This window comes from Narcine bancroftii, chromosome 4 (assembly GCF_036971445.1).
Source record: "Narcine bancroftii isolate sNarBan1 chromosome 4, sNarBan1.hap1, whole genome shotgun sequence".
Classification (NCBI taxonomy): Eukaryota; Metazoa; Chordata; class Chondrichthyes; order Torpediniformes; family Narcinidae; genus Narcine; species Narcine bancroftii.
The window spans coordinates 58,994,606-59,019,061 of NC_091472.1; the positions used below are offsets into that span (position 1 = coordinate 58,994,606).

The window sequence follows — 24,456 nt, forward strand, 5'->3', positions numbered from 1 at the left end:
GCGTTCTAGGAGCCATAGGTGGTGCCAGTAAAGGACCCATGATTCGGAGCCGAACAGGAGTGTGGGTATGACAACGGCTCTGTATATGCTTATCTTTGTGAGGTTTTTCAGTTGCTCTTATTCACCTTCATCCCAAGCCACTTGTTCAGTTTGTTCTGGTGATTGATGGCACCTTCTCATCATAATGCCTTAACGAGCTGATATCAGCTATTTTTCCCCAGTGACCTGGCATTAAGAGCTGCCTGAATCTACAAGAGGAATCCATCGTGTTAATTAGCTGTGAATCTCCAGATTCTGCAGGCACAATCTGTCAAGATTCCTGGGATGTATGGTTAATGGGTGGAAAGAAATAAAGACGAGAATGTCAGACTTCAGTGAACTTGTTTGGAGTACAGGATGAGAGAGTCGCGACATGAATAAAGGCAAATTTCAGTGGCACAGCCTTGAACTATAAAAACAAAAGATTACACATGCTGGAAATCTAAAATTTAATGCTGGAAACCAGAAAAAGATCAACTTGTCTTCTCAACATCAATTCTAACGAACCTGCTGAGTATTTTCATCATTTTTCAGTTTTGCTATTAATTTTCTGGAGCAAGAATGTAAAAAGTGAAATTGGATATTACCAGGTACTGGGATTGGATCAGAGTGAAGGGCACATAGAATTAGTCTGTGAGATTCATGAAAAAGGATGAGTGAGTTGCAATGCAGCAAGGAGCAAGGTAGGGATGGGTAGTGATTGAGGGGAAGGAGAGCCTTTGAATATGGCCCACATCCATCATGATCTCCCTCCCACTGCCACATTTGGTGGCTCCTTTCCAGCTGTTCCAATAACTTCCTGTTGTTCTGATAGCAAAAACTCTTCTTCCCCCTTCCACCTCTTACCAATCCTACCTTGCCATTTTATTTTGTATAAATAGAGTGGAGCTGCACACTTTCCATGCTCCATTTTGAGTTCTCCAGGATACGTGGCTTCCTGTTGACAGGACGTGCAGCATTATATCAACTCATCACTTGGACAGATGATTCTGAGGGACTCCAAGTTTGGTCTCCTGGCATACATTCTAGCCTGCTGTATGTTTGCTTCATATATTCTGTTCTGTTAAGAAGTAATTTTCCTTTCCATCTTCTCTCAGAATGTGTAGTTTTGATTTACCACCCACTGTATAACACAAGTCAGGATACATTATGGGCTCCATTGCCCTGGGTGTCAGGTGACTTAATTACATGTGATGTGCTTAGAACAATGTTATGAGTTTGATTTTACAACCTGAGAAAGTGTCTTGTCCTGGAAATCTGAAATTCAGTGCCTTGTCTCATAATTTATGCCAGGCATTGACTCAACCTTTATCAGATCTGTGCTTGCAGTTCATCTGTTGTTTTACCGGAGAAAAGGAGCTCTGTGCAAAGGCATTTGAAGGTGGAATACTTGAAGCTCCTAAAAACAGACTTCTGCAAAGCTTATTGCTCTACCTTATGATTTTTTTTTATTTTTCAATTCCACAACAAATATCTAGGAGTGATACGATTTTAATAACTATAATTTAGGATAGCGAGACTAGCATTTTAATGAAAAGCATATCACAAGTTCCTGGCAATTTTAATTTTGCACAGGACCTAAAAATAGATGCGGTTTAACATTAAAGTTTCCTACAGCCATGTGTACTACAATGCAAGTGCATCACGTCAAGTTAAATATCATCTGATTGCACATTTACAACCCGATGAAACGGCTTTCTCTGGACCTCGGTGCAAAACACGCAAACACACAACCAGACTTAACGCACGTACAGACAAACAATACGTATTCTGGTGAAGTATTCATATATACCAATAAATAAATAAATCTTATTTTGTAAATATGAGAGTCTTTGATGATTAGTGTGAGCAGTTCTTTTGATCGTTCAGCCTTCTCACTGCTCATGGGAAGAAGCTGTTCTCAGCCTGGTGGTGCAGGCTCTGATACTCCTATATCTCATTCCCAACAGGAAGCAGCTGAAAGATGTTGTGTGCAGGGTGGAATGGGTCCTCAATGATTTTGCGTGCCCTCTTCAGACTACGATTCTGGTGTATCACGTCAATGGGGAAGGGGGGAGGATGGGGAAGACTCCAGTGATCCTCTGCCTCTCTTTTGTTCCTATGGATTGATTTCAGTACAACAAACATACCACACTGTGACGCAGCCATCTAGGATGCTCTCCTTAGAGCTCCTGTGGAAGGTCGACAAGATGATGGCCTTGCCCACTTCAGTCTTCTCACAAAGTGCTGTCATTGTTACGTCTTCCTGACAAGTGAGTAGATATTGCGTGTCCTCAACAGGTCACTAATTAAGTGGACTCCAAGGAACTTGTTGCTCTCTACTCTCACCACTACTAAGTTAATGCTAGATCATCTTTCCTTGTCCTCCTGAAGTCCACAATCATCTTCATCTTGTCCACATTAAGATTTGAGTTATTACTCTCACACTATATCATGAGATTTTCTCCTCTTCTCTGTGGTTTGCTGATGAGGCAAACAACTGTTGTGTCGTCTGAAAATTTGATGACACTGTTAGAGCTGGATTTGGCATTGCAATTACGGGTCAACAGTGTGAACTTGAGTGGGCTGAGCACACAACTCTGAGGTACCGGGGTGCTACTGACCCAGACAGACTGTAGTCTTGTGGTGCAACCACTGTATATATGCATGTATGTTGTGTATTGTATGAGCTGGCCCGCCCCCTGAATCTGTGTCTCCTCCCTCTCAGAAATCCCTATAAAGGCTGTTAAGCCCAAACTCCTCCCTCAGATCCTGCCTTGGAACCAGGCCAGCAACATGTGAGATATGTTGATGTCTTAAGATGATTAAAGTCTATTAATCACAACTCTTTGTCTATGTGGCTGATTGATAGCGCTCCAAGTCTTTCCATTAGGAAGTCCAGAATCCAGTTACAAAGAAGTAACTGCATGATGAGTAACTTGCATTTTGTGATGCATTCCATTTTCTTACTAATTAGACAAGTCAGAATCTTATTGGATATAGGAAATTAATTCATCTATGTGCCTGGATGAGTTAATTTCCTACATCCATGAAACTTGACAATAAGTTAAAAAAAGGTGTGATTTGCATCTCATTCACAAACCCATGTAGACACTTCCTCCACAAACATAATGGTTGCAGCATGAATTATCAAAATTCACTGTAACTTATTTAGGGTACTCTCTCAACATCTCCTGAAATTGCTATCTCAATAACCAAGGACAAGGCTGATGTGAACACCACCCTGATAAATATCTGGTGCATCTGTCCTTGTGGTTTCGTATCCCTTCTGTCATACTCCAATACTGACTGAAAAGGATAGATAAGCAGCTTTTACGGCGGTTTCAATGATTTTTCTTTTCAAGAGCTGGAGACCTTTTACAGCAGTGGAAACATTGTGTGTCCTGGTTGAGTGCAGCTCTACCTTGGGATTAAAATGGCAATGCCATCCAGAAAGAAACTTAGGTTTGTTTTGAATCAATGACCTCTTATCAACTGAGTAGCATTAACCCTGTTTCTCTCTCCACAGGTGCTGTAGACTTGTTTATTTCCAACATTTTCTACTTTTATTTATTTTCCAGGAGCTGTTTTGTTTTTCTCTCCAAATCTGGTCATCTCTGCTGTACCCTTGTGCTGTTTTCCCTTCTCAATAAAATTTGAAATCCAAGATTCTGCAATTTTTCATTCAAGTAAACTCCAAACATTGCTGCATGCATTCTTACTAAAATGTTTTCCTGAGGGCAACTATTTTTTATTTACAGCTTGTAGATCAGAACTAAGCAGTACATTCTTCAGGAACATTAGCATGAAATACAAGATGTAATCCCCTCAAGCTATCTGCCATCTTCCAACATGGGAATGCGCTGTGATTTTGCTGTTAAAGCTGAGCTTTTGGCTTTGTTAGACAAGTTAATGGTTTGTCCAACATTATGACATTTCCTCTGTATATTAAAAAAAATATTTTACTTGTATATAAATATACATTTCCTTTGGATGTTTTGGGGAAAATTAAGGCTATAATCTTGAATGAATTTCCTGTGTTCTGCTTATCCAAACGTAACCAATCAGAAAATCTTTGTCTGCCTCTGCTTTTTCACACTTTGGAAGCAGCTCCTGCTGAATCCACTGCAACATATCAAACAAAAAAGAGCACACCTCATTTATGAAGAAATGTTCCTTCGGTGTTAAAATGCTTCATTGCAATATCTTCATTAAAATAAATTCAATTGAAATCGTTCTCTAAATATGATAATTGTCAGTCATTTGCCACAACGCGTATAGATGAGATAATGATCCCAATTGCCATCCTCTTGGGATCCAATAAAAATGGAGTGGGAATGTTGCCAAATAGCATTGTTAATAATAGATGAATATTGGCATGACAATACATTAAAGCTCATAATGAAAACTTGTACTCAGCCTATACATCAAACATTTTATTTGCAACACAGCCAAGAAAGGAAAGTAGAAGGATAGACAGAGAAGGGGCAAATAACAGTTAATTGTGTGAGTGTTTTCTTGCACCCAAGAAGAAAAATAAAATGGGCAGAATATTTTTTTTAAGTCCTCTGTTGGAAATTAATTCCTGGATACTTTATTTTTTTTTAACTTTGAAATAGTAGATTTCCTTTATCCTGGTTAGCTAAGAAACTAAAATAAATATTAAATTTGGGGTAGGCAAATATGCTTCTTAATGATGTTGCAGTCAAGATAGTGCAGGCAGAGGAATGGGATGAAACAGTTCAAATCTGTTATGCTAAATACAAATACTTATGTTAAAACTGTTAAATAAGCTCATAACTGCTGTATGAGTTCCAGGTTTGAATGTTCATGATGACTTCTCTTTCCCAGAGAGGGACCTTGGTTACACCAGTATCACTGTTATGTAACCAGTGATGGGTTTAAGCATCCCCCTCCTGATCTTTTCTCGTTTACTGTAGAGTGATGATCGGGTTCATTGTGGTTCTGTACATTGCAAGCCACTTGGTTCAATGAAGAAAACAAAATTCTGCTTATTTTTCACTCTTCTCCTCCTCATATAGTTAGCTTAGTTTTAAGTATTACTTGTTGGGACAGAAGTTTTTATCTAATAGAATGTTTATGCTATACATGCGACAGAGAGTGGCCATTGTAAAACAAGTCAAAATCACCTTCACTGTGGACTGGAAATTTGTGGATTGGCCACTTCAATCTGCATTAAATTTAGGGCATCATGGTGTGAGAAACAGAAGTACCTTCACAGAATTTGCTTGAGACAAAAATTGAGAACAAAGAACGTTTATTATACAACAATGCAAAGTTGGGTGCTTCCCCTTATCCTGGGAATACACACATACACTGGGGCTCACCCAACTTTTATACAGTTTATTTCAGTATAGAAGTACCCTCCCCCTTACATTCTTTTGCCTCCTGGATGAGTTTGGCATTAGGCAATCCTGTCTGCCTATGTGCTGTTTCTGTGAACTTGGAGGACCAGGGGGTATCCTGTCAGTGTCCCATCATGTCGTTGTCCTCATTTACACCTTTCCGACTCTCAGGCTTACTTACTTCTTAAATGCAGAACTTGCTAATTCTGTCTAAAAGGCTAGAAGACCCTTATCTTATTCAGACTAACTTTACTTCCTACATTCTATTATCTATCCTTATCCTATTCATACTGGCTTTATTCATTACACATATATCCATACTAGTTTTCTTCATCTTTCATATTTTCATATTAGCTTTACTCATCTCTCACAATGGTCAGTTTGTGACCCTTAAATCCTTTCAATTGCAAGGTGCAAATCATGGGTGTAAACATTCACAAGGGTGACATAGACTTTGTTCAAAACCATAAGAAGGAGGAAAATAGATCAGCCATTTATCAGACATCTCTCCTGCCTTTCTTTTCCATTTGCTGAGGAAAGCCAGATGAAGTTAATCACATCATAGAATTTGGCTGCTTTTTTTTAAATTCAGTTTCTTGTAACTCAAGCCCTCTCATTCCAGTTCACAAGATTCTGTGAATCTTTTTTGCATCATTTCCAATATAATAAAATTTTTCCATGTGTGGTCTCACCAACGTCTTGTGCAGTTGTAGTGTAACATCCCTACTGATGAATTCAGTTCCTTGAATGGTGAAGGCAGATGTGCAAAATGCCTTTACCTATGAAGTCACTTTCAAGGAAAGTGTCGCTTGGACTGTCTGTTTTGCAACACTCCTTGGGGCCCTAACATTTAATGTTCAAGTCCTGCCCTGAATTAACTTCCCATAATGCAACTCTTTCCACTTGTCTATAGGCTCTTTCAAGCATGGAAAATGCCCGACTGTAAAGGCGGATATTCTCTGCCCTTACCTCTAAAGACTTACCTTCCTGAATGCGCCGTAGTCGGCTCCAAGGTGCCGACTGCAATCCCTCTCAGAGAAGTATAATCAATGTAGTGCTGCACTCCGCCACCCCACGCAAATGTACAGCCACTGCATGCGGCTGGTTAAGGGTGGCCGATGATGCTGTCAGCCCACAATCCACCTTCCCACTCACCCCTCTCTCTCCATGACTCCTTCAAGGTAGGGGCAGCCAGCGGAAGCAGTCAGGGCAATGGGGGCCAGTGGGTGGGAGCCATCAGGGCAGAGGCGACCAGTGGGTGGGAGCCATCAGGGCAGTGGGAGCTGTCAGGGCGGGGGGAGTGTGGCAGGAGCTGTCAGAGCAGGGGCAGCAGGAGGGAGCTGTCAGGGTGGGGCAGCTAGTGGGAGCTGTCCGGGTAGGGCAGCCGGTTCAGGCTGTGACAGCCTCATCGGGCTGCATCGGCCTTCAGGGCTGCTCTCTGTGGCTCAATACACAGCAGATCAATGGCCGTCTTCCCTACCCATTATATCCCACACAACTGGAACACAGAGCAGTTCCAGTTGCGTGGGGGTTTATGGTTAGGGAAGACGGCCATTGCTCTTCCGTGTATTTATGACAGATAGTGCTACGGTACCACTTACCATCGGCTCCGGAGGGCATTATGAGGTGCTGCTCGCCAAGAATTCAGCGCAGGAGAGGCAGCCTTTTAAGGTTCCTCTATGAAAAGTATGTTTTACGTTTTCCCTCCTCATTTGTAGCCGGCCTCCATGTGGAGGCCTAGCATGAAATGGCCTTAAGTTAAATTTCATTCCTTGCCCCACTTACATAGTTGGTCTACATGCTGTTTGAATCTGACAATCTTCTCTGCCTTCTTGAGCACCAATTATGTTGTCATCTGCAAGCATAGAAATGGAATATTTTGAGATCTTGCGCAGACCTGCTGGAGTAAATGGTTTCATTCTGTTGGAGTTGCCTCTAGGAATCTTAATAATTCTGCTACTGTGTATTGATGATTATAGAGTAATATTGGCATTGAAATGCAGCATTTTGTACCTTCATTTCCTGTAATATCATTTGTTTGAGGGAATATGCAAACTCCAGTGAATTGTCTATATCTTTGTAAAGTTCACAGTGTTTCACAAACCACACCATCCCAGTTTAAACCAGTTTGTATAACTATCATTTATCATCATTGTGTCGTGGAGAAAGGACTTCCTTTAGGTCATATGATTTATGGAAAGTATGATTACCCATTTTTGTTCCAGAAAAGCAGTCTGTTATGCATATATAATGTGCTAATTACATACGAACAATAAATATTACTTTAGGATGATTAGTGTAATAGTCTCTGATAAAGTTTATCATACTTTTCGGGCTTTAATATGGAGATTTGCAAAGCAAAGCCTTAATTTAGATTATGAGAATTGCACAGAATTGAGAAGTCTCCTTTTTCAATTTAGTGTTAATATGAACTTAATTATTACATTACATTCTATTAATGACAAATTTTAATTCATAAAACATTATAATTACATTCTCTCCTTGGAGACTAGCATATCCTTCTACTGGAATCGTATTCAAAATTTCAAATTTATTCACAGAATATCAGTAATAATGAACACACCTGCTTCATGCTTTCCCACTATAGCGCTTAGGAGCTCGGCAGGGAATATTATTTCGTCTACCTATCTATATAATGCAAAACAAACGACTTTACCTTTTGTTTATGAAAGTGTGCCCTTGCATCAAAAGTTACCCATCTGGAGTTCATCACATCCAGTTGTTGGGCAAAAAGCCAATAGAGTGCTATAATCAAGTCTCGAGCTTATCTTAAAGTGTGTGACAAGAAATGATTAAAAAACAATGCAATTCAGCACAGCTGTAACGTTTCTGTGGACAACTCAATCTGTTCAATTTAATACTGCTAAGTTTTATTGACATAATTTACAAGGTTGTGAGATAATATCACAGCAGTGCATTTTTAAATAAATGCGGATGAAGCTTCTATTTTGCCGAGTATTCAATGAACCTGCTTTTACCATTTAAACATTAAGTGGTTACTTTACCAAATAATGGAAAAGATGGACACAACGGATTCTAAATTTGCAACTTCAGTTTTAGTCTGTAGTTTGCTCTTTTGGGAATAGGAATTGAAACCTGTGCTTGTGGGACTGTCTGGCAGATCAAACCACTTTGATGGATGATGAATAATTTAACATATCCCAAACACAAGACAATAATTAGCAAGTGAACAATGAATGTGTAAATTGGGTGGAAACACTCAGCCAGGTTGTTTACTCTGATCTGATTTAGCTAGTTAGCAGGGTAACTACTTCCGCAACCCACTGGGAGACTTGCTAGAATGTTTTTGTCAGGACATCCCCAACTCTATCTCTCAGGACCTTCGATCAGGCTTTCATGAAAGGAGTCAAAAACAACAAAGAATCTGTGTAGAACACATTGGAATGGAGTCAGTTGGAATGCCACCAGTTGTTTGAGGATGGAGCACTTAGAATATGAGAATGACAAGTTCTAGACAAGAGACTCTAATTTCAGATGCATTTTAGCACAGCACTCCCAAGATCAGTGTTCAAGGAGGCTTTACCGAAGAGATTATTACAGTGATATGCAGACTTGTATGATGAGAGCTTAGAAGTTACAGCAGAACCAGGTTGACATTGTCTGATATCTTAGGTCCACTGGAACCCTAAAGCGTTCATTACATTGGTCATATTTTAAAGCCATCATGTACATCCACAAAGCAAAGACAAGACTTTACAGCTGAGTGAGAAAAACCAGAATTAACCTTCAAGGTACCTGCATTTTTGGACAACAAATTCCAATATGTCAGCTGGTCTGCATGTACTTTTATTGTTGATATGCTTTGGTGGGATGTGCTGTTCTAACACATTAACATGTGCAGGGAAGGAAAATGAATGAATGAATGAAGTTTGTTATAGACAAGTACAATGTACAGTCAGCATACTGCCACGGCACTAACACTACATTTTTGGCACTTGGTGCTCAAGCACCCTTTTTTTAAAAATCCCATGTGGTTAATGTGAGATCAACAGGTGGAAGGAGCAGTAACTAATACTGATTAAAAGGCTCATCAATGAACATCAGGTGTGTCTGGTTGCAAACTGATGACTGTAGTTCAAATATTAAATATTACCCTCACTTAAATAACTTTGGATTAAAAGGGACTTGGGGTATTCTGGAATTGTGAAAGTGTAATGAAAAGTTCTTGATTTTTTTAATGGTTGTTTTACTTGTACAAGTACACAGTGTTTCCTAAAGTTATTTAAAGTGCTGAATTTACTGAGGTCAAAACTTCTCCACAATTCAGTGGCCAGAGCAACGAATAGGCAACCCCTGTGGCATAAGTGTGACCAGAAGATAAAGCAGAAATGACACCACAGTCAAATTGCTGTATGGTTTTAGAGTAGTGAGGACCAGGAGAGAAGATGGTGACAGACACTAGAATAAAGCTCATTGCCAGTTTGTTGTCTGAAGCCTTCGGTGAGACTCTGAGTTCCACTACAAAGTGAAAGGTACTATGCGATATACAAAAGTGTCTCCTCCACTCTTCGTCATCAAATTTGGTGAGGATGTTACACCAAAACTCAGTCCCCAGGGATCTGTCTAACCTCCAGATAACTGGATATCTGGAGATATCCACCTTGATATCTGTTGCCTGAAGATGGTGTGTGGGAATGATGACCACAAAGTGGCGAAATTATTTAAGGTGGACACACCTGAAGCAGTATGTGAATGTACATGTCAATTATTATATTTATTTAGTGAAGCCTATGGTCTACCTTTACACAAGTTTGGGCTGCTCAGTCATGACAGACCCATGGGACCTATCTCTCAGAATCCCCTCCAATAATTTCCCACCACTGATGTAAGGCTAACTGGCCCTTAAGCATTGCATTAGCCACCTTGGCACTTTGCCTGTGGTTAATTATATAAATTTCTCTGACGGCATGAGCAACTTCTTCCCAAACTCACACAACCTCTTGTGATGGGCTTGATCATGTCCCAGGGATTTATCTATCTTTAGGCCAATTCATGTCTGGGCTCTGCCTGGAGGCCAGCGACAGGAGTGGATCGCAAACTGACCTTTCAAGACAGCAGCCCTAAAAGCATGTTCCAGCGTCACATTCATAATGTGAGGTGCCTTGTGGCACCCTCTGGAGCTGATGGAGGTGGGATGACTGGTGCCATAGTGGCGTCCACCAACATGACATCCTTCATGAGCACTGAAGCAGAAAGATCCCTGTACTGGATCATGATGGCCCTGGAACAGGCAAGACAAATGCTTGTGATGTTTTCAGCCTGTCTTAGTGTTCAGTCAGAAATTCAGGGCACCCTCAGTAAGGCGATGTCTGTGAAATCTGAGAATCGTATCATTGAGATCAGGAAATGATTCCTGCAGAGGCTGTGGAGAAGCAGGCAGCAATTTGAGGTGGAAAGGCGAGCAGAGCCAAGGCGCCGCAGATGAAGGCGAACACTGCTTGTTAGCCTAGTATCTCTGATAACAAATCAGACTCTCTGGAGGTTAGACAGATACCTGGGGCTGAGTTTTGGTGTAACATCCTCACCAAATTTGTTGATGAAGAGTGGAGGAGATACTTTTGTATATCACATAGTACCTTTCACTTTGTGGTGGAATTCATAGAATCTCATCGAAGGCTTCAGACAACAAACTGGCAATGGGCAATGGAGCCTAGACTTTGATTCGCTGTTGCCCTGTGGTGGTATGCCACCCCTTGTTATTATCAATCCATCAGTACCATCTTTGGGATAGGTGTCAACACTGTGTCCATGGTGGTGAGGCAGGTCCTCGGCTAACGTTACATCTCCCTGCCAAGTCGAACACATCTCTTGGAGACAATGAATGGCTTTGTGGAAAGGGACTCCCCACTGCTTTTTGGTGCCATTAATAGGTTAAATATTCCAACTATTTCTCCCATTGTGGACCCTGCGGCCTACTATAATCATAAAGGGTGGCACTCGGTTGTTCTGCAAGCAGTTGTTGGCCACCAGTTCTGTGAGTTTAAGCCATTGATGTTTGTCACCTGGCATGTCTCAATGTAGATCATTACACTCTGTTTTCCATTTTACAGCTTCACAGATATGTTTGTGGGATGGCCTGGCCCCATGCACGATGCACGAGTGTTTGCCAACTCTTCCCTGTACAGAAAGGCAGAGGACCAGGGCGGCTACCTCTTCGCATGTGATGTGAGTGTGCACCCTTCAAAGCTCTTCGACCTGACATTATTCACGCTTCTCGTTTCCTCGGCTAGGTGGCTGATGCATCGACAGTGCACAAATGCTGACAGGGTGAGAAGTAACACTGGCAGGTCCCGTGATTCCCAGGCCTGCAGAGTAGAGACCAGTGTAGAGAGCAGTGTGGACTAAAATTGGTGAAGTAAGTACATATCTGCATTGTTGTGCCCAGAGGATTCCCAAGTTGTTAATAGAATGGAGGTCCCAGCACACTTGTGGGCGACATGGCATGCCCCTTCAGTACGTGGCTGATGAAGGGGTTCACGCAGCATCGCATACTGGATCCAGGACAGCAAAAATTTAATAAAGCCCTGAGTTCTGCATGGATAGTGGTGGAACATGCTTTTGGTCGTCTGAAAGGCTGATGGCGGTGCCTGTCAAAGCGCCTTGATATTTGTACTGTTTTTGTTCCAGATGTGGTGTTTGCATGCTGTGTGCTGCACAATATCTGTGAGTTCAACAAGGATCATTTTCAGCCAGAGTGGACGTCTGTTCGAACTGATCTCCCTGCACCCAACAGCCAAGATTGTGATAATCAGCAGGTATGTGGACACCAGCCCATCCGTGCGGCGATTATGTTGATCCTCTAAAGGGGGGGGGGAGGGTCACAGGAGTTGTCGCTATCAATGGGGTATGTCCCTCCCACCCACCAAACCCACCATCCCCACTTGTTTCCCCCCCCCACCCCAAATGCCATGACCTGAGCCTGCAGCATGCTGTCTAGTCGGTTCTTGTAATCTCATGAAGCAGAGTGTGAAATAAATGAGACATAAGAGACTACGACCTTTGGGAAATTTAATAAAAATTGTTTTCTATGGCACATGTATGGTCTGTTAAATATTCAAGTTAGATTATGCTTAAGATAACGTGACATAATAATTTGACACATAGATGCTTTCTTCAATTGCATGTGAATATCACATGTATTGTGATGAATGACAATCTTCTAGCTAAAGACAAATACATAGATAGTGCAAATAGCTGACACCACTACCCATCCCCATTCTACACTGGTCGTGGCCACATGGAGAGGAGTGAGATGGCGGGGTCATTTCCCGATATCACACTCAGCAGTGCGTTAATTCATTAAATAGTGCACAGCACATGGTACAAATCAGTGTGTAATTCCAAAAATTATACACATTAAAAGGAAAATGGCCAATGACTGACCAATGACTGACCAATGCTTAAACCTGGGTTTAAGCATCTAGAGTATAGGGAGAGATTGGACAGATTAGGTCTTTATTCTTTGGAGCGTAGAAGGTTGAGAGGGGATTTGATAGAAGTATTTAAGATTATGAAAGGGATAGACAGAGTGGATGTGGATAGACTATTTCCGTTAAGAGGAGGAAAGATTAAAACAAGAGGACATGAGTTAAGAATTAAGGGGCAGAGGTTTAGAGGTAACATGAGGGGGAACTTCTTTACTCAGAGAGTGGTAGCCATGTGGAATGATCTTCCGGGAGAAATAGTGGCAGCGGAGTCAATTGTATTATTTAAGAAAAGGTTGGACAGGTATATGGATGAGAAGAAGATGGAGGGTTATGGGCATTGTGCGGGGAGGTGGGACTAGAAAGGGGTGTTTGGTTCGGTGCGGACTAGAAGGGCCTAATGGCCTGTTTCCGTGCTGTAATTGTTATGTTAAGATAAACATTACTCCCTTCTGCATTTAAGTCAGAGCCGCACATCATTCAAGCATCAAGAGGAAGGAGGTGCAAGGGGGAGGACTCGGGAAATGACCCCGCCATCTCACTCCTCTCCATGTGGCCACGACCAGTGTAGAATGATATGGCACGTTGATGGCAGGGGGTTGGTACATGTCATGAGGGGAACCAAAGTGCTGCGGGTACGGTTGCTGAGGAGGGTAGGCATTCTCGAATCGAGTGACCATGTTCTGGAAAATGGTGGACTGCCTGTCCATTGCAGCACTGAGATCACACAACGCAGATGACAACCCAGGCACCGCCTGCGTCTGCTTGGCAACTTCCACCCGGCATGCTGCATCCTCCTCCTCCCTCAGATCGGCAAGCATTGCTCTCTCCTGATTCTGCTGGATCTCAGCATGCAGGCGATCACTCTCTCCGTCCTCCTTGTCCAGCAACATCATCATGCTCTCCAACTCCTTTGAGAAAAGCTGAGCCTTCGTCAACCTCTGACGCTTGCGTCTTGGATGGGGTACTGTGAGACATATCAAGAAAAGGGGATCAATAGTGGAATTGAGTGCTTTTCAACACATGAAACCACGATGATACTATACCTGTGTCCTCAGGTGACAGTCTGCGACCATGACATTGTTTTTGGTGACGTCCATATCCGCACCAGTAGATTCATCTGCAGTAACCTGCTGCTCTTCGGTCAGCCAGTCTCTCCCATCAGCACTGCTGGTTGCCACCTGAGATGACCCGGGGATGAGCACTGGGGAATCGGGACTCCCCAATGCACTAACCATGCTCAAGAGTGTTGCTGAGCAGATAGTCCCCCTGATATTGTGGCATTGATCCACTGCCACTCCTCCTGTTGTGATCTAGAACAACATGTAACTTCTTCCTGAGGCTGTTAAGCTTGGTGACTACCTGGCCTTTACTGCAGCTGTGACCACATGCTGAAAGTGCATGTTCAAAGGTAGTGCTGTTCCTGTGAGCTCCCTTTCCTGGGCTTCCTGAAACATGAGATTGAGAAGCAGTCTAATTTCTGCATTTCTCCAATTAGAAGTCATTATTTGTTCACTGCTATTCTAAGCCCTCAAAGCTATTCCTAAATGGGAACGCACCTGCAATGCCTCCCTGCTATGAATGCTGTCGGTGTTTTAAAATTCCCGCTCATGCGTCTCAGGCTGACATCATCACTGTGATGTCATCAGCCCGGCCTTAACCGCTGCTTGCAGCGGCTGTACATTCAGATCAGCTGGCAGAGTGCGGCACTCCACCAATTATTCTTCCCCGAGAAGGGTTGGAATCAACGTCTTGGAGCTGCCCACCGTGCATTCAGAGAGGTAAGTCTTTAGGCGTAAGGGTGAAGAACCTCCACCTTTACAGATGAGTTTTTTCTCTGCTTGAAAGTGCAAACATCCAGCACCTCTGCTTCTGTAACATCGAATTGCTTCAAGACATCATTAACACTTCTCCAAGTTCCCTATCATCCACGTCTATCTCTGTGATAAATACAGAGATGAGAAATGCTTATTTAGTGGCTACACACATGAACAATCTTGTTGATCTTTAAAGAGCCTTATTCTCCTTAGTATTTTATCTTTATCCAAAATTCGCTAGCCTATCCTTTATCTTTATTTTAATCATCTTGATTAAACTAGGCAATATATCAACATTTAGAGAGTACTGTTGGTGTGACTATAAACTTCCTATTTTGTCTTGCTTTGTTCTAAGGCATACACAATGCTCTTAGTAGCAATAGGTCATGTTAAACTTTGTAGGCAGCATTTTTCCAAAGCTGAAGAAGTTGGCAGCTTTGCTGGAAAGATTATTACTTGAACTAAGTTCTAATAACAGACGTGGACTACAATAGTCTTGTTTCAGTCACCAGAAAGCTCAAAAGGGACAAAGGAAATAAATTTCCCGGAATGAAAACAATATTTTGGAACACCTGAGGTCCCTTTCCTTTCTCAAACCTATATAATTCTAAAACTGAGCATCTATAAATTAACAATCACTTCTAAAGTTATTGGACACAGAGCTCCATTTTGGCATTTTATAATTGGCCTTGTAACTGATGATTATAAGTCTTTCAGTTCTGGAAAAAGAATGTTATTGTCAATTGTTTTTGTTATGGCTGCCTAATATTAAATAATATTTGTTTCCATCCTGGTATTCAAATTTTGGAGGGAATTTATTGTAATTATTATTTGCACAAGTTTGATCTATCACATTGTCAAATTGCTAAATTGCTTTTCCTGCAATCAATGGCCCGCTTCACACTCTCCCTCCCAACTCTTCTGTTTTTTTGAAATGTTACATAACAAGATAAAGTTTCCAATTATAACTGAAAGAACAGTGTGTAATTGTCAGTGATAGAGCAAGCTGTTTACCAGCAGGTTTCAATAAATGGAGAACTGTGCAATTAAAACATGTTTTCCGAGTTCTAACATGGGTAGCAGTGTGATTAAATGCATTTTTGTTTTAATATAAACAAACAGAAAGGGTATACCAAGCACATTGCAGGGAAAAGTTGACTAAATTTCATGTGGAGGCCTTAATTATATTGAATAGGTAGGTTTGGAGATTCTGGGTGGCCAGTATATCTATTTTGGTATGCACTACAAACAGACTGTACGAGTCCCATTGTAAAGGAAATGCACTTCAATAAGATAATCAATATGAAATGTTATTAAAGCAAAGACAATGTAATATTGGCATAATTGGTTTCTAGCTGTGATGGTTAAAAGCTCACAGTTATATTTCATTGGCAAATCAGATGGCATGCTGCCATGTTGTCTGATTTGTGGTCTGTTTTATATTGGTAATTTCATGGTAAATACTCTTACAGCATCAGGCTGACAATGTTGCTTGAGATGTCCCAAAAGGACAAATTAGTCGCAAACAAGAGCAATGTTGATTCTGCATGTTGTGTTTAAACTCACAAACGATTTTAGCTTCAGGCTTAACCTTGGGGTGAGTCAATTTTTTTGGTTTATCCATTTATTTTCTCAGAGTTCAATGCAATTAAAATATGAATATTGTAAAACTGCACTTTCTATTACACCTTTTGTTATGTATCTATTCATTCCTTCCTCTTTCTCTCATGCAGTTAGGGAAATGCTCAAAGTAAGATTGCAATGGAAAAGAGATGTTGTTGCCCCTGTTAAATCACCCAGCAGCGATGAGAGGGTGGCCAAGAGGGTGGATGTGAGCATATTGGTTTCTGCTGTAATGCAGGAGAAATATGACCAATTTCCAACTCTCACTCCAAAACAAATCCTACACTTTCTTTCTTTAACTTCATCACTTTCAATTCTTGCTTTCCTTTATTTCTCTTCCAATCATCATCGTTGACACTTTCTCCTTTCAGTTTTACTTGTGGAATCTGCATTTCAAAGTGTACACCTCACTGAGTCGCTTTGCAGATTATGAGACTCACTGCCACCCAGAGTAAAATGGCATACAGGAAAAGATTTCATTGATGGTCAGATTAGCACAAGACCATATAGTCAAGCTTGGCTCTGTGACAGATTGTTATATTTTATATTGTATATAGAATGTTTTAAAGGAGTTAATTTGTTGCAGGTTTTTAGTGTAGGTCGCATACAAACACTTCAAAACAGATCTCATTTAAAATGCCAGAGCCCTGCTCAAGCCAGACAGTCCAGGCTCTGGGTACTTTTGCAAAAACTTTGAAGAGTGCCTATAAGGACTTCACAAATAGGAGTTAATTGGACATGCTGTGGAGTAAAGGATTATTGTTTTGGAAAGGAGCAGATGAACAAACTCAGAAGATTAAGTCTGGTGCCACAGTCTGAATGCAGTTTGCAGTACTAAGAGGGTCATGTGCTTTTCTGTATGTGTGTGTGTGTGTGTGTATGTATGTGTGTGTGTGTGTGTGTGTGTGTGTGTGTGTGTGTGTGTGTGTGTGTGTGTGTGTGTGAGAGAGAGAGAGAGAGAGAGAGAGAGAGGGAGAGAGAGAGAGAGAATTCAGTTCTACAGTTCAGCAGCAGCAGCTGGGACTGGAACAGGACAAGCTGGCAAGCTTGTGGAAAACCCCATTTGGAAGATGGGTTATGAATTCTTAATTCAGCCTGGTCAAAGGCTTTGTGGTTCATGCAAGAGGAGAGGACTGGCTGCCTAATGTTTCACTTGAAATAAGTGAAACAAAAAGGAATTCTGTGGTAACCTGAAAGAAAGGTTATCATCTGGAAAACCCTGATGGGGCAAGTTTCTTCTGCAAGACGCTGAAATGGCTGATCAGAAGTAATCAGTTGTGGGTGTCCAACGAGCAATAAATCTCTCTCTGAAAACTGACAAGAACCTTCATGAGCGGTAACGATTTACCTTTCAAGCACCAAAGCCTGGCGAAGATTCATAAATGTTAAATTCTGTGCACAGTATAAAAATTACCTGCAACCAGTGAACTTGGAGGAGTGAGAAGTGAGATTGGACTATCAATCAAAGAACTTTTCTGAACTTATACACATTACATACACATGTGCTATGAATTAGAAGGGGGTTAAGTTAATAGTAATAAGTTAAAGTTTGATCCTCTTTACAGGTTTAAAAAAAAAAGTAACTTTTGTTTAAATAATCATTTATCTTGGTGAATTTCTATTGCTGCTGGGTTTTAGGGTCCTCTGGGCTCATAGTAGTTCCAATACAATTTTACAAAAGAGCTGATGACACCACCCTTATCCTGAATAACTGCAAATGAAGAATCCAAATACAGAATGGAGATTGAGAATTTGTTTGGGTGGTGCCAGAACAACACTCATGCTTCCAATGTCACCAAGACCAAATATCTTATTAATAAAACACAAAATTCTGCAGACACCACAATTAAAGTAAAAACACAATGCTGGAGAAAGTCAGCATGTCAGATGGTGTACTTTAGCAGGTACACTGTCTGCCCTGCTGACTTTCTCCAGCATTGTGTTTTTACCAAATCTCTTACTGTTGATTTTTAGGGAGGCTGAGGCACCACACTTCTCTCCGCATTGATAGAACAGAGGTGGAAAGAGGTAGATCGTTCACATTCATGGGAGACCATATAACAGAAAACCTCTGCTGGAGTTTCTACACATCAGTGCACAACAGAAAGTGTACTGACTGGTTGCATTACAGCCTAGTTTGGTAATTCAAATGCCTCAAAACACAGAAGGGTCCAGAAGGTAACACACATATCCAGGTCAATCACAGATGTTCACTGAAGACATCTATGTGAGCTGCTGTCTCAACATTATAAAAGACCACCATCACCTAGATCACAAATTCTTCTCAATTCTACCTTCAGGTAGAAGGTACAGAACAGGTTAAAGAACAGTTTGTTTCCAATTGACTATCAGGCTCTTGAACCTCACCTTATTACATTGATCAGGGACTGTTTCAACACCACAAAAAGTTGCCCGATATTAAATGAATAGATAAAAATAACCTATCTTTTGGATTTAACTATTTTTCATTTAATGTATGCAATTATAAGATTTCATGAAAAATCTGTGGCTGCAGCAAATGATAATTTAGATTCATATGTATATTGTACAATGTATATGACAATAAAATTGTTATTATGACTTGTTAGAGAATTATGCTATTAGTAATCTTTGTTATGATATATTTTAGAGAGGTACCTTGTGGCTTGGAAACAGGAAAACACATACAAAGACACTTACGCACAGAGACCCTCTGCTATGTCCAGCTGTAAAGACAGCAATAAAATTAGAGTTGAGTACTCAGTAGAAATAAAATATTTGTTTGCTTGGAAAGACACCAGTGTAGACAAACAGGAGACCATCTGCCATGAATCATACTTTTGGAAAAAGAACCAATAGTGATCAAAGCGGTCATGTGATTAAAGACACTTGAAGCCGCATTTTCAATATGCAACCAGTTTTCATCTGAAGTCAGAAATGCAGTAACTTTCTATGACAAGGGGCTTCTATTGTGTTCTCCTTGTCAAGGGAGGGACCCAGAATCAAAGTGGCTTCAGAAATGATGGCTACTTTGTCTGTCTCTCTTTGTTAAGAGAGAACAGTGCTATGGTGGCCATTGTAATGGTCATTTCGTCTTAAACCCTAGCCTGGTTTTGTGAAATCCCCATTGAAATCACAACTTCCGTAACCTCCATGCAAGAGAGGGGAGTTGTGGAAAAATCATTCGTATGAACAAATATTTATCTGAAAGCAAATATACAAGAATTTGTGAGTTTTGAGATGTCTGATGACTTGATGCCTCACCTACTCCGTAGTTACTTTTGAACAACAGTTTAAAGATTCTGAGTTTCAACACAAAAGATTTAGAAGTCTGAACTTTGAAATTGACTGTTCAGAATTATGCCTGAACTGTAATAGTTTGGGATCTACCACCCCCCCCCCACCCCACACACACACACACATACTTGCGCATAGTGGAGTGAAGTTTAGAATTAAGTAAGAAATGTTACATTATTAATAATTATTAATAAAAATTATTGTTTTAAAGATACCAATGTCTTGCTGCTGGTCTAGGTTTTAACACTATTGATTTTTTTCCATTCATGGTCTCACACACTACCCTCAACCTTGAGGGATAATACCTTCCTTCCTTATATTTCTGCCTCTGCAGTCTCCAACTTAACAGCATCAATATGGACCTCCAATTTCTATTGACTCTGCTCCTCTGTTCTCTGTATCCATGCTCCTTTCATTTCTTTCCTCCATCTCCCTGCCCCTTTCTTTCTTTCTCCTATCAGGGAGCTACCTTTTTTTTTAACTCTCTGCCCCTTTCTCCCATCACCTCGGCTTCTTTCTCTTTTATCTTCCCACCTGTTGATACCTTGATGAAGTGCTCAAGCCTGAAACATTGCTTATGTATCTTTATCTTTGCCAGCTGAGGTTCTCCATCATTGTGTTTTTACTTCAACCATGGTGTCTGCAGACTTTCGTGTTATACTTCCACCTATGAACTACGACGATATGGCCGTTACAGAGACTTTGTTGGAGGAGGGACAGGATTGGCTGATGCAGGTACCAGAGTTTAGGTGTTTTAAAAAGAAAAGGATGGCAGGTAAGAAATGGGGGGGGGGGGGGGGGGTTGGTAGGGGGAGGGGGAATTAGCATTACTGGTCAGGGATGGTATCAACAGCTATAGAAAGGGAGGATGCTGCAGAGGGAGTGTTCACAGAGACGGTGTGGTGGAAGTCAGAAATAGGAAGGGAGCAATCACTGTTCTAGGAGTAGTCTATAGGCCCAAAATAGCCCTTTGGACACTGAGGAGCAGATAAGCAGGCAGATTTTGGAATGGTGAAGGAAATAAAAGGTTTTTGTTATGGGAGACTTTAGCTTCCAGGGTATTGACTGGCGCTTCCTGACTACAAGAGAGATAGATGGAGTTGAATTTGTCAATTGTGTTCAAGAAGGATTCCTGACCCAGTATGTGGACCAGCTGACTAGAGGAGTGGCCATACTTGATCTAATTCTGGGTAATGAACAAGGTCAGGTGGTAGACCTCTCAGTGGGGGAGCATTTTGGTGAGAGTGACCACAACTCCCTGAGTTTTAGCATAGCTATGGACAAGGATAAAAGCAGACAAACTGTTTAATTGGAAAAGGGCTAATTACAATGGGATGAGGCAGGAACTAGTGAGAATAAATTGGAAACAGATGTTCAAGGGTGAAAGCTCAGAAATAATGTAGAAGAGGTTTAGGGATCATTTGGGCTGGGTTCAGAATAGGTTTGTCCCACTGGGACATGGAAAAAAAATGGGAGGAAGAGGGAACTGTTGTTGGCGAAACAGGTGAGGGAGCTAGTCAAGGGGAAGAAGGAAACATACATTTGATATAGAAAGCAGGAAACAGGAATGGCTCATGAAAAGTATATGGCAGCCAGGAAAGAGCTTAAGAAAGAGCTTAGGAGAGCTCGAAGGGGGCATGAGAGGGCCTTGGCATGTGATCTATGCTTATGTGAAGAACAGAAGGATGATGAGAATGAAGGTGGGGCCACTAAAGGATAAAGGAGGCAACGTGTGCCTGGAGGTAGAGGAGATTGGGGAGGTCCTAAATGAATACGTTGCTTCAGTATTCACAAGAGAAAAGGATCTTGATCACATTGATGTGGGAATAGAACAGGCTTGTACACTGGACAATTTGGAGATTAAGGAAGAGGAAATATTGGATCTTTTTTAAAAACATCAAGATTGATAAGTCCCCGGGACCAGACCCAATATACTCCAAGTTGCTCTGGGAAGTGAGGGAAGAAATAGCTGGAGCAGTAGCTCTGATCCTTGAGTCCTCTTTGGCCATAGGGGAGGTGCTGGAGGATTAGAGAATGGCAGATATAGTGCCCTTGTTTACAAAAGATAATAGGGAGAATCCTAGCAGTTATAGAACAGTGAGTCTTACATCAATGGAGTGCAAACTATTGGAGAAAATACATAAGGATTTGGAGAAGAAGAGTCTACTCAAGGATAATCAGTATGGCTTTGTCAAGTGAAGTTCATGCCGCACAAACCTAATTGAATTTTTTGAGGAGGTAACAAAATAAATTGATGAGGGTAAGGTGGTAGATGTGATGTACATGGATTTTAGCAAGGCATTTGACAAGGTCCCCCATGAGAGACTCGTTTAGAATGTTTTGATGTTGTAAGATGGTCATGTGATTTTGCAAGCAGAGAGAGTCAAAAAGCCTTTCTCTCAGTCTCAGAGTGTGTGTGTGTGTGTGTGTGTGTGTGTGTGTGTGTGTGTGTGTGTGTGTGTGTGTGTGTGTGTGTGTGAGAGAGAGAGAGAAGCAGAGATCAGTGTCAGCCATTGGAAGTTGCTGGAACTGAAACAGGAGAAGCTAGCAAGCTTTTGGAAAACTTTCTGGTCAAAACCCTTGTGGTTCATGCAAGGGGAGAGGACTGGCTGTCTAATATTTCACTTGGAATAAGTGAAACAAAAAGGAACTCTGTGATGACCTGAAAGAAAGAGGTTATCATCTGGAGAACCCTGATGGGGAAAGTTACATCAGCAAGACACTGCGGTGACTGATGGAAGTACATCAGTTGTGAATGTCCAAGAATAACACATCTCTCTCTGAAAACTGACAAGAACCTTCCTGAACAGTAACCATTTACCTTTTGAACACCAAAGCCTGGTGAACTTCATACATGTTAAATTCTGTGCACAGTATAAGAATTGCCTGTAACCCAGTGAACCTGGAGGAATGAGAAGTGAGATTAGACTGTAAACCAAAGAACTTTTCTGAACTTACATGCACATTATAGACATCTGTGCTTAAAATTAGAAAGGGGTTATGTTAGGTAAAGTAAGTTAATAGTGATAAGTTAAAGTGTAATTCTATTTTCACGTTTAAAGATAATTTAAATCAACTTTTGTTTAAGTAACCATTTGTCCAGGTGAATATCTATTGCTGCTGGGTTTTGGAACCCTCTGGGCTCGTATCACTTGCCCGCAGTCAAAAGTTGCCTTAACTCCTGATATCTGAAATAATGCAATTGCTTTCAGAAAACTGAAATTGTCTATGGCGGAATAAATTAAAACTTTTCTAATTCCTCTTCAGTCAAACAAATATTTTATTTTATGTAGTTAATCAAGAATGTCTGCAGGCCCTGTGATTGTAGTTTAAAGCATAAAAGTGCTGGAGAAACTCAGCAAATCACACAGATTTCTTTATAGCAAAGATGCATCACCAAATTTCAGGCCTGATGCTGCCAAGGTATAAGCAAAAAGCAGGCAGGTGCCTGAATAAAATGGTGGGGAAGTGTGTAACTCTTCTGGACCTGTAATCTTCCCCAAGTGATGACTTTGGGACACCCTTATACACAAATGAATGTTTGGGATATAGGAGAGATGGATAGAGATGGATTTTCTAGCTTCTGTGGAGCTGAAAGAGATCTAAACAGGCTTATCCCTCACTCTCTGAGCCAGTGAGATGGTTGGTGACTGCTCTTCCTGAACCTATCACACCTGTTTCTGTGATCTTCTCCAGGACACTGTTCATTTCTGACTTCGATATGTTTTGCATTACGAACACTTCTCAGGATCGGAACCCTGTGGTAAACTGGCGACTATGGCTGAAACTAATGGGACTGAAGCATCTCTTCTCAAAACAGTAAACTCCAGATTATGAATCCAGGGAGAGCTGAGTGACCTGCTATCCCATAGATCACTCTGTTTCTTCAATGAAATCAACATGGAGTCCAATCACAAAGCTTGGGCATGTTGGAATAGCCTTTTAGTTTGCTGGAAAAATTGCTCCTTCCATCCTTGGTTAGAAAGAATATGGTAAATAGTGATAATAATAATTTATTTAATACTTTAATCTTTTTAGTGTTTTCATGTTATTTATAGTGCATTTAATAGTTTTTAAATCTCTCTGAATATTAACTCTGAAGTGGTGGTGAGGAGGTGAAGTAACATCTTGTCCAGGCTTCTGCAATTGCCTAGGTACGTGTGGGCAGACAGGAGCTGTGGGTTGAGAACCTGGGCAGCAGGTATAAATCAGAAATAGTCAGGCAGTTACTGTGATCAATCAACATTGGTGTTGTTCCTACTACAAAGATGGCAGATGTAGAAGTGAAAATGTATTTCTACAATAACAGTAAATCTTTTCAGTTACAATTTCTTAAGATTGTATACAGATTAAGATCTTCCCTCAAAGATGTTGTACTGCAATACCACAAATCATATGGACGGTGCATTGTTGACTCAGCTCCTATAAAAATGGTAATGTTCTCCAGGCAAATACATCGCTGCCTGGCAGTACAAGTTTCAGTAGGATTAATGAGTTGAAGGAAAGTTTCTAATCCACAGATAAAGTTTCATCCCAGTCAGCAAAACTAAAATATATAGTTGAGTCAATGCACTCACTATACACTGCCCCAGTCCAAGGATGAATTTCCAGACGTTGATTTTATTGGAGGCAGTTAACAGTTATCACAAGAAATACAACATGTTGAAATTAACACATATCCAAAATGAATTGACTAACTTAATGATGAAATTAACACTCAATATTGAAAATTACCGAAAACAAAATTGAATGTGACAGAGTGCATTTCCCATATAACGGAACCAAGTACACTATATCTATCCTTCACTGTGAAGACAGGTACAAAATAGTCCTCAATGCCTCGGCCACTTCTGTATTACCCAATATTTATCACCCTCTTCTCACCATCCA

General features: G+C 41.0%; 1 long non-coding RNA gene across 1 annotated transcript in view; it reads left to right on the forward strand.

Moving 5' to 3' along the window:
* The first annotated feature begins 12,063 nt into the window (after positions 1-12,063).
* The window catches only part of LOC138759854 (uncharacterized), a 52,725-nt gene continuing 40,332 nt past the window's right edge, over positions 12,064-24,456 (forward strand). Inside the window, exon 1 of the long non-coding RNA XR_011355154.1 lies at positions 12,064-12,181. This is a non-coding gene — a long non-coding RNA (uncharacterized lncRNA). The remainder of the gene's footprint in view (positions 12,182-24,456) is intronic.